Source organism: Pezoporus occidentalis, unplaced genomic scaffold (assembly GCF_034315485.1).
Source record: "Pezoporus occidentalis ecotype Australia unplaced genomic scaffold, CSIRO_AGI_Poc_V1 ctg98, whole genome shotgun sequence".
Taxonomy (NCBI): domain Eukaryota; kingdom Metazoa; phylum Chordata; class Aves; order Psittaciformes; family Psittacidae; genus Pezoporus; species Pezoporus occidentalis.
Window position 1 is genome coordinate 2,413,311 of NW_026916347.1, and position 10,343 is coordinate 2,423,653.

General features: G+C 43.8%; 1 protein-coding gene across 3 annotated transcripts in view; it reads right to left on the reverse strand.

Annotated features, from left to right (window-relative positions):
* The window catches only part of VSTM4 (V-set and transmembrane domain containing 4), a 452,074-nt gene that overhangs the window by 128,776 nt on the left and 312,955 nt on the right, over nt 1-10,343 (reverse strand). The window lies entirely within an intron of this gene.

Below are 10,343 nucleotides of genomic sequence, written 5' to 3' on the forward strand. Positions count from 1 at the left end.
ATAGAGACATATAAATATTATATATATAAAATACGCCTATAAAATTACAATTTGCATATCAGTATAACAGCAGTAATGCCTGTGATGATGAGCACAAAAAGTTTGTGCATTAAAAGAAAGCCAAATGACAACGTTTCAAATCACAAATATTTTTCTTTCATGCCCTTTTCTTTTGTATTTGTTGGTTTGGTTTTTTTTTCATTGCTGCTGTGGGAAACCATGATGGAAGAAGTCAGTGCTCGGCAAAAGGATAGCTGTGAACTGAGTTCTTTCTTTGGGTGGGGACTATGGGAAATGTGCAATAGTCATGAAATCAGTTGTAGGAAAGCCCTATTTCATGATGCAAACAACAGTGACATTAAATCATATGTTAAAGAGGTGCTGAGGCAAACTAAGCTGAATTCTGCCTTGCCAGCAGACGGTGCTTAGGACTAAAGAATACAGCAGGCTCTTTGCATGCATAGAAGCACAGCAGGCTGAAGGGAACAGTAGGCCATTGGTTTCATAGTTCCCTTTTCCTGCATGTGGCCTTTTTCAGATGTTGCATTTCTTGGTGCCCTGAGGCTCGTTTACAGTGGTGGTTCTTGCTTGGAAGGTGTGACTAAGACCAAACCTGGCTTACCTACTCTTTGGCTCTAGGGCCAGAACCACCTCCCTGTGAATCTCCTTCTCCTTCTGGGGCAACTGCAACACCTTCCAGTCCAGTTGTCACACAGCAGACTTGGACTGCCACCCTGCAGCCGTGGCTCTTTCCCAAGAGCACAGATTTCCTCATACAAAATGTTTTAGAGAGTGCAGTTTAATTGAAACGTGTGATATGGGTGGATTTTCGTCAGTTCCTCATTGGGTGTTCGGTGCCTTCCTAAGTCATCTGTAAAGAAAATGTTTGTCATCAATATGTTCCACCAATGCAACTGTATTTGGGAATAAGTAATTATTTATTAATTAACAAACAAAATAAATGAGACTTGGTTTACAATACCGGAATGACTTCTAGCCAGCTTTTTCATTGCAGTTATGTCTCATTGTAACTTTTCTACAGTTATAACAGCAGAAAAAGTTCACAATGTGGAAGTGTATGTTTGTGTGTGCATGTGTGTGGTACATAGTTTAAAAAATCTAAGGGATGACTGGATGCAGGGCTTCATGCCAATTCCTTCCCCTCCTAATGAAAGGGAGTAGGAAGCTGGACAGAAACACCTTTGGCCCAGGACTCCTGTGATCATTCCCACCTCTCCTCACTGTGCAAGGGCAGCAGTCTGTCTGGAGGACCCTGGGAATGCGGTGCCAGCACCCAGTCCAGCAGCACTGGAAGATCATCTGCTTGTCACCATCCAGAAAACATCAGGGCTTTTTCATTCCCTGTGCCCATTCCACCTGGGGGATGTTACCAGGTGTGTAACTTGATGTAACTTGACTTTTTCATTAGTAACTAGCCCTGCAGACTCTATGTACTCTCCAAAGTCTTATCAGTGATGGTTTTACATTTCTCCTCAGTTTCTCTTATTGTCTGTTGCACTATAATTATATACTCTTTTTGAACCTCTGTCTCACTGAAAAGCAGTATCAGAAGCTGTTGATATTGTACATGACAGGTTACATGGGCTCTAGTGGCTACATGTGAATGCGTAATTTGGAGCAACTGGTGTACATCAGTCATTTTTATTAAAGAAACTCTGCTTCAGAGCCTTATAGGAGATAGAAAGAACATGGAACATTTGAGTAAATTGAACTTAAGTGTGGGTTTTTTTTGTGAAATGATCATTATAACAACAGAGGTCAATGATTAATTTATTTTTCTTTAGGATGATTATTCTGGTCTTACAATGATTTTACATTCACCACTGTCCCCTGATGTTAAAGATAATATTGCAATTATGGGGTTTAAGTGGGTAGGGAATGGCTGAAAATGACCTGTGGTCTTCCCTTGTTTCTTTTTGATATTCTCAAAGTTTTCATGATGTTGATTTTTCACATTAGATAGTCAGGTCTTCGGTACTCTATGGCTAATTAGAGACTTGTTTCTAATGCACTATTGAACATACTTAGAAAGCAACATTTCAATAGTGCAGAAGAGAAATCATTTATGTCCCAGTTGCCTAAATCTCTGTGTTTTCATTAAAGCAGATTTAACTCAAGGCTTTGGGGAAGCAGCTTGCAGTGCTAAAAGGTAAGTATTTTCTCATGTCAAAGTCCATATGGAATAAATTGAGACCTAGGGTACTTCGAAAGACAGAAAAAGGAAAACTTTGTGAGAACTAGGGACAATCTTTGAAGTTCTGCTAGTAATGGGAAGAAGTTGAACTCCAGCAAAAAATAAAATGCATTTGTAGCTGGAGATAGGCTTTGATAAGCCAGGATTCATCAAAGCCAAGCTACCTGACAGGCTCTTCCCTACACTGGGTTGAACTCCCTTGTCCTGGATCTCCCTGGTGTATTTACACTCCTGCCCACTGGCATTCAGTGTCGAAACCTCATTTCTAACAGCTGCCTCTCCAGCTGCTTAAAACTGGCATAGGGAATGGAAGGATTCAGAGCACACAAAAATGGCCCCCTGCTTTTTATGGCAAGAGTGCAAGTATTATCATCATCATGAGGCATTTCAGGTGAGCTAAGGTGGCCTTATTCAGGATCTTCCTTACACTGACAGGCCACAGGTAGCAGACAGGTTCTGAGATAAACAGGGATCCTTCTTTCTATTCCCAGCGCTTATAAGCTGCAAAGGATGCAAACTGGATATGGCCCAAGAGAGACCCTTTCTTTGATTGCCCTGAGATTGCTGAAAGACTGTTGGCAGAATTGGCTTCTGCTGGCAAGTGCTGCCTGCCTGGATCAGGTCTCCTGATGCTGTGTCCCTTCCCAAGGAACGTGGATGAAAATATTTCAGAATTATTCCATGCCAAAACTGGCTGTGGCTTCATGAACTTTCCAAAAAGAGAAGTCAGAAAGAAATTAAAGGAAAACATCATACTGCATTATAATTGAAAACAGTATTATTGTTGGTAATACATCCATCCATGGATGTATGTCTATGGAAAGATGTATCTAGGTATGTCTACATGTCTATATGTAATTACAGATGTAGTCTTCATATTTACTGAAGTGTCTGGACATGATCTAACCAGTGCCCTTGAACTGGCCTTTGCACCTCCTACCTGTCAGTCCATGCGTCTTGTTACTTTCAGGGTCTCCCTCAAGGGAATTCCATTTTCCCCTGGGCTTCCCGTGTTTCACTGGGGAGGAGAATGACCATACTCTTGCCAGGACTAGGGGGTGTACCTGGGATGCCCCCATATTTCCATCTCTCCTGCTGGAGGAGCAGGTGGTCACCTTCATGCAGAGTCTTCTTGCTAAAAGTGGTGTGATTGCTGAGTCCTGAGCAGTCCCCAAGACTGGGCCAGGTGGGACTGTAAAGGGAGATGGAGAAGTCCTTTGGCTTAATTACTCCCCTATACTTCAGGAAACTACTGCGTTATCAACTGAGACAACAAACACTTCTGGCAACAGGATCAGCCCCAACAGTCCAACACAGAAGCACAACCAGCCCTAGCACTGATCCTACTGACAGTAAACATCCTAGCTTAGCAATCATATGAGCCCTAACATAAACCAAGCAGGATCAAATACCAGCTGGAGAGCTGGAGTACTGGCCCATAAACCTACTGACACAGCCAAGTCACCAACTGCACCTTAGCAGGAATTTTCCAAAACAGTTTCTATACTGAAATAAATAAAGAAAATAAAAAAAATAAAAAGTAATAAAAAAAGGCTGCTTTGACAACACTGGGGGAAAAAAATAAAAAAAAAAAATTAAAAAGCACATTTGGGTTGTTTGAGGTTTTTTTCAACAGCTGTCTTCTGAGCTGGGAAATTGCTGAAAAATTATTGAGAAGTTCTTATATGCTTACATGTACGCATGAGTAAACAGTCCTAGAACTGTTCTTTTGGGTTGAAACAGCTTTTCAAAGAAATCATTTATTGCAAAACATGTATTAAAAAGTTGAAGCTAAAGCACAAGTTTTCAAGTACCTCAAAATGTTTCTAATAGTCCAAGTTGGTTTGTTGGGCTGAATATTATTTTGGCTTTTTTCATTTTTTTTTCAGTGTTTGGGCCTTTGGTATTTTGGGGGTTTTGGGGGTTGGTTTGGGGTTATTTTGTACTTTTCGGAATGAGGAAAAGGTGTCACCATCACCAGAATAGCTCTGTGAGAAGAAAAGTTTCTGGTCCACTCACACTGGCGCTCCCAGAGCCGGCTAACACTGATGAGCCACTGTGGAGCTCCCTCTTGTGCTGGTCTATCCACGTCTCTAGATACAGCTGCCATGCGACCAGCTCCGCGCTGACAGTCTTGTCATTAACACTGGAAGGGGGGAGGCTATTTATGCTGATAACAGTGTTTTCAAATGGTAGAGGAACCTGGTTGTAGTTTTACATCCCTCTGGGCATGCAAGACATGTTTAATGATGTGCAATATTTGCATCCCTGGAGTATACTAAGAGAGGTTATCTGATCCTGCTCAGCAGGACACTCACCACGTGGCTTACACTTGTCACTTTTTATGCTTCTCATCTGAAAAACCCAAACAACAGCCTGGTCCTTGAAAAGCTTCCAGCTACATTCATGCTGTGAGAGTGGCACTAGTGTAAGAGCAGAGGTATACTCAGACTGTGCTTGAAGCACTTCTTCAGCAGGCACAGCTTTGTCAGTAAAATTGAGCTTTGTACCATGGCAGTAAGACCGCCTTGTAAATAAATCTGACCCAAATGGTAAAACAAAGTTTTTATACATGTGACTGCATCTGTACTATGGGCTTTTCCCAGAAAAGTATTGCCAGCCAAGGTCACATACAGCTGATAGATCTGGGTAGGAGGAAGCCTGTTATGCTAAGAGGCCATAGATAAAACCACACAGATCCCAATGTGTTCTTTTTATTCCAGCTAATCCTAAATCCATCTAATCAAACTAAACTCTTGTTCATTCCTATTTCCCCCAAATTAATGCTCACATTTCTGTGGATATGACACTAACTAACGCAGCACACAGCAGACATCATCTTCCATACCATGCTCGGCTGTTTGAAGACTCTCTGCCCCTAACTGCTTATTGCTCTCTCTGACAACAGAAGCACTTCACAAAGGCTTCCTAAAGTCTGCCTATAGCAACCCCAAAATGCTCCCTCCTGCTGATAGGCATGCGAGAACCTGAGCTCAGGAAGAGAAGGGTCCTAGCAGAGGGCAGGAGTAGAGGCTGAAGGAAGAGAGATGTGCTTAAAAGGTGTCATGATTTACAAAAGTAACATTAGCCAATGCAAGCCCCCTTTGTGGGAGGTACTAAGGGTTGCTTTCCTGTGGGCCTTGTTAAACTCTAGCCCAGATATATCCACTCTGACACGCAGGAACTATTTCAGTTGGGCACATTTAAGTCCCAGAGACAGAGACTATGAAATCTAGGCTAAAACACCTGCCCATACCGTGGCAGCAGGAACAGGGAATTTTGGTTCCTCTTTTCCTCGCTTATTAATGTAATTATAAAATCTAATTAATAACAATGACTCTCATTTATTCACTACTTTCCTCTTTTCGCAGTGTCTGGTAAATGGTAAATTGCAGAACAGAGGAGCAGCAATGTCACTTAAGTAATTTTAATATGTATCTGATTCATGGAGCTGGTGAAAAGGCATAGCTCTCAGCTCACTGGATTATTGTTTTAAAAGTTTGATTTGATCTGAACTGAGTAGAAATTGGAAGATTTCCATAGTTTCCCTTAAAGAAGAGGGTTCCTAGCCTCAGCAGCTCTCTAGAAACTTGACATTTGTACAGAGCAGCAGGCCTACGGCATTTTAACAAAACAAATTGAATCCAACCAACGCTACCTCAAAGGAAAATTTCAGCCCAGATCTAGTGATGCCTCTGTGCTCAGCAAAGAATGTCACTTGTATTTTCACCTGTACTGCTCCTTATCTCTGGTGACAACGTGATGCAGCCAAAGCAGTGTGGCATTGAGCAGCGGGGTGACACAGGTGGGTCCAGGATGGCTCTTGAGCGTGCACTGAGGGGACAGACAAAGCTATGGAGGGTGGTTCAGTTACTAAAAAAGGGGATACTTTCACAAGAAATACCTCCCGTTGATATGTCTGCACTTTAAAAACCAGAGTTATGTAGGGCTCAGGACGGTTGGGCATGCAATGCAAAGGAATTACTCGTAAGAAAACCTCCTCCTTCCTTTCCTTCCAGCTTGGGCCCAGGTTGTGAGCTGCATCCCACAGCCTCATAGTGGAGGTAGAGATAAAATATTGTACAGTGAGTCCTGGGCTTCGCTGACAGAGAAATGGCTCTATGAGGTGCATGAAACTGACTCACCTCATGCAGGTTCTGAGCCCTAAGGAGGGAAACCCCACCAAAAAGAGGGGTTGTGCACAATGTGGCTTGTGCACATGCCCTGACACACACACAAATGCCTGGCTGCTAGTTGTCTGTGTTATTTGTCTGAACAGCTAGCTGTATCATCAATCTGGACTAATCCCAGGTTCAGCCCCACAGGAGAAGTATTCAGGTATTTGGCTTTCTGAGTGGGATTTTGACACTTTCCTTTCTGACCCTTTTGGATGGTGATTGAAATCCTCCCTTGGAGAACCTCTGGCTCAGTCCAGCTAGGTTTAGCTCTAAACACAAGTAATGGTTCAGAGGAGAAATAGGATCAGCTCTTTTCTGCTGTACATCTTTCCTCCCTGCCAGCAGCCAATTTCTTGTGCACTGCTACAGAAATATTTCAAATAAAAACTAACAACTCCCAGGGATGCTCCTCTCCCTTGCTGTGCCAAGGACTGGTGATCACATCAGCATCTTGGTTCTCAAGCATCTGCCAAAACCTGATGGCTTCAGCCAGCACAACAGAGCAAGGGTGAACCAGCTGTGATATAACAGGCAGAGTTTAGGTTCCTAGGGAGTCTTCTTTGCAGAGATGGGCTTCTTCATTTAATGGGCTTTGGATCTTATTTAACACATTGTCTCATGTACAGTGTGGGCAAAAAGAAGCTGTGTGCATATAATAAAAAACCTCAGCCCATTCAATACCTAGGGGAGTCATAATAAATTTACCACTATAGCAAGTCTTAGTCTCAAGGGCCGATACTGAATGCTGGAGTTTAATAAACAAAATTTCTGAAGCAGGAGAACTGAAAGGTAAACCAGTTCAGCTGACAAAGCACACGCAATTTAATTAGAAATTAAGTTTTCTCCTGGCCTTGACCAGTCCCAAGGACCAGCATCTTAGACTGATTGTGTCTGGGTTGCCTTCTAGTAGCTGCCCTCGAAGTGCATTTTCTGACTATACTGTCCAAGGTCTCCCAGCCAGGGCTGAAGGGCACTGCTCAGAATACACAGGAGCACCAGAATAGACCTAGGCAGCTAAAAAGCCATAGAAGTCCAGGCCATCCATGGGGCAGAAGATGGGTAGATTGTGAAGGATGACACAGTTACAAATGTCCACCTGTATACAGCATTACTCTGGCTTGTGCTGGGGCTTAGAAAACGGGGCAGTAACAGTCACCCTGCTGTTAGACCAGCCCAGGCATTTCTTCTGTATGGAGCGGTCACAGTCTTAGGTACTCCAGCGGACTGTAAGGTGACTTAGGTAAACTGTTAATTGTCTGAGACCAGAAACAGCTCCAATGCTGTAAGGCACCTTCCGTGCCCATCAACACAGAACTGAGGGGGAGCATTAGATATGGAAATGATTCAGACTGCATAAAAGAGCCAACTTTTGTTGTTCTGCATGTGAGAACTCTTCTTGGCTAAAACAACACAGATGGTGGTGGGTTTTATCCTTCTCTGCTTCATGTTATGGATATTTACAGCAGCACTGCAAAAGCACTGACTGCAGAAGAAGCCATCGAAGTTAAATACTGGAAAAGTTATGCAGGACAATTCTTTAAATCCTGGTCAGTTTTAACTAAGATGAGTTTACCACAGAAGACTTTTCACAACTCCAAAAAAATGATGCTCAAAATTCCGAGGCAGCAGACCAGCACATACTCACCTTGTGTCAGAGAGCTTAGGGCAGGCCACAAGGATGTTGTGGCTGTATTATTAAAATATTGTTGACACATCACTCCCAGATAAGGCTGGATTTGCTATATGCCAATGAAACTTTTATTCTCAGGGGCAAGATCTATGTAATGGCTTCTTTGGTTTTGATCAGTAGAAGATCATATTTTGTGGTAATATGGTCACCTGAAGTCAATATTTTACTACAGTGCAAAGGAAGTTTTTAACTGGAAAGAATAAAGCAGTGTTTATTGTACTCTACTGCTCTTTTATTTATGGCAGGGGTGTCAAACTCTTCAGCGGCGAGGTCTGAATTATGTACCCAGAGCTTGGGTATCTATTCAGGGCTTCTCACTTCCTGCTTCAAACACTGCTTCCACCACACAAACAGATAAGCACAACAGGATCTTTATCGAATAACAGCTCTTTTAGAGGGAGACTCTGACACAGCAGCACACCACAAGCATTTCATCTCCATCCCCTGCTCCCTCGTGGTCCACCAGCAGCAAACGACTTCCTCCCACATATGGCTTCTTTCTGCTGCAGGGAAGCAGAAAGCTTAAGCATGCAGCAGAAGCGAAATTCCCAGAGACACAGCCCTGCTGGGCAAGCTCTTCTCGCTGGCATTGACATGGGATGGGGGAGACCTCTCAGAGGAGCAGAGAAGGTCACTAAGGGGAGCAACCTGTGGGGAACACTGCGGGGAGGGCACCAACTACAGAAGGGAAGAGTTTAATGGTATACCGAGATCTTTTCCTGCATGCACATGGCCTTCAGCATCACTGTAAATAATACTCTTAATAAAGAGCCAATTAGCCTAACAATCTCATTATATCCAGCATGCAGTGCAGAAAGGACTAGCCTACGGCATAACTGAGCAAAGGCGCATCCTCGGCTCCACGTTTCCTGCTATAATGATGTAGGCATAAGGAGGCCTAAATAGATGTGCACCAGATAAAAAGCATGGAGAGCTGAGAGAATGGCATGCGACCTTATAAAGGTGCCATGGCCTGATGCTTTGCATTAACCCTCGTTAACAAAACCCAGACTGATGTGCTGCAATAACCCCACGCATACACCTTGAGCACCAACTCCCAGTTGGCTCTGCCTGGTGCTGGGCTCAGCACTGGCACAGGGATGTGCCCAGGGCCAGAGGGGCTGGGGCATGGGAATAGCACAAGCTGAGAATCAGCACCAGCGCTGAAAGCGGGACCTCAAGCTTTCTGCAGAGCTGTGAGTGAGGATGTTGGGAGATGGCCTGAGCAGGGAAGGTGGGGGATGAGGGGAAATCTGGCCATTGTGGGTGACTGCAATTTCTTGAGAAAAGAGCCTGGGATGGGAGATGCTTCCAAAAATCATGCAAGTGTCATATGCACAGAGTCCATCCATGCTATGTGTGGCTCATGCTAGTATGGAAATTCACAGAGAATGGGGCCTAGTGACAACAGGAAACTGTTAAACAAAACATCTTTGTCTTACCTCCCTCCCTCAAACCTTGGGCTTCCATCTTTCCTTCACGGAACTGAAAAAAATATCACACAGGCTGATTTTGGAATAGCTCACATGTAAATCATCCCCTTGGGCTTGAGCCTCTCATGCTGGGGTTCAGCCTGAGTGAATTTTTATAGCCAAGTTATAAACTTTTAAATGCCAGACTTAATCAAAGCTACTGAGATGATCATTAGAGGAGTGGTTTAGGTGGCATAACCCTGATATATGATAGTGCAGAAAGAAGGCAGGTGGCTTACCCACTGTGGACAGTCTATCTGGAAGGGAGCAGGGTCTGGTGGCTAGAAGCAGGCACAACAGAGATACAGATCTCTTGAGTTTTGGTCTTGCCCTTCTGCTACTGCTCAGTGACCTCAAGCAAGTTCCCCTGGGCTGTGCTGCCCTGAGCAAACTGGTCTCAGACCAAAACCTGAAAGGAAAATGTGGCTCATCATGCCCTGGGTTCCCCAACATGCTAATGAGAATGTATATGCGTACCTGCCTCCCCTGGGGATGTCGCAAGGGTTGTTGACAACATAGCCTAGGCTTTAACCTGGCATTGTGCAGACTCAGAATACTCAAATCTGAAAGTTTCATTTATGGCTGACTTAAAGCAACCACCCACAAAATCATACTGAATAATTATAATCACAGACACATCAGACACTGAAGAATCTAAAAGACTTCGGGCTCAGGCTTACAGGGAACTAATGCTGCTTTGCTCCTTAACAGGACCTCTGAAAAACCTTTGCGACCCCTTGACTTTGCAAGCCATGGTTCCAGCTGTGAATCTGAGAGTCTCCCCCACT